The sequence below is a fragment of the Octopus bimaculoides genome, chromosome 29 (genome assembly GCF_001194135.2).
Source record: "Octopus bimaculoides isolate UCB-OBI-ISO-001 chromosome 29, ASM119413v2, whole genome shotgun sequence".
Lineage (NCBI taxonomy): Eukaryota > Metazoa > Mollusca > Cephalopoda > Octopoda > Octopodidae > Octopus > Octopus bimaculoides.
Window position 1 is genome coordinate 1503735 of NC_069009.1, and position 343 is coordinate 1504077.

Below are 343 nucleotides of genomic sequence, written 5' to 3' on the forward strand. Positions count from 1 at the left end.
TTTTTCAAAGTTCAAGCTGAATGTAAAGTACTTTTGTAAATATTCCAGTAAATGCAGAAAACAAAATGCTTCTATGAATTTAGAAGAAATATTTCACAGTTATACACCATAGATATGTCATACAAACAGGATTACAATTATTATTTATATCATCTTCCTCTTGTCTTCAAAACATAATCAATATTAACGATGTATCTGCAGTAAAGATTCGTGTATGCCCCAGCGGCAGAGATTCTGAAACGATACAGAAAATACTTAAAAAGTAGATATTCAACAATTGGAAATATTACTACATTTTCATAAATCATAAACTGTTGATATCAACTTTTACTTCAATAATTGG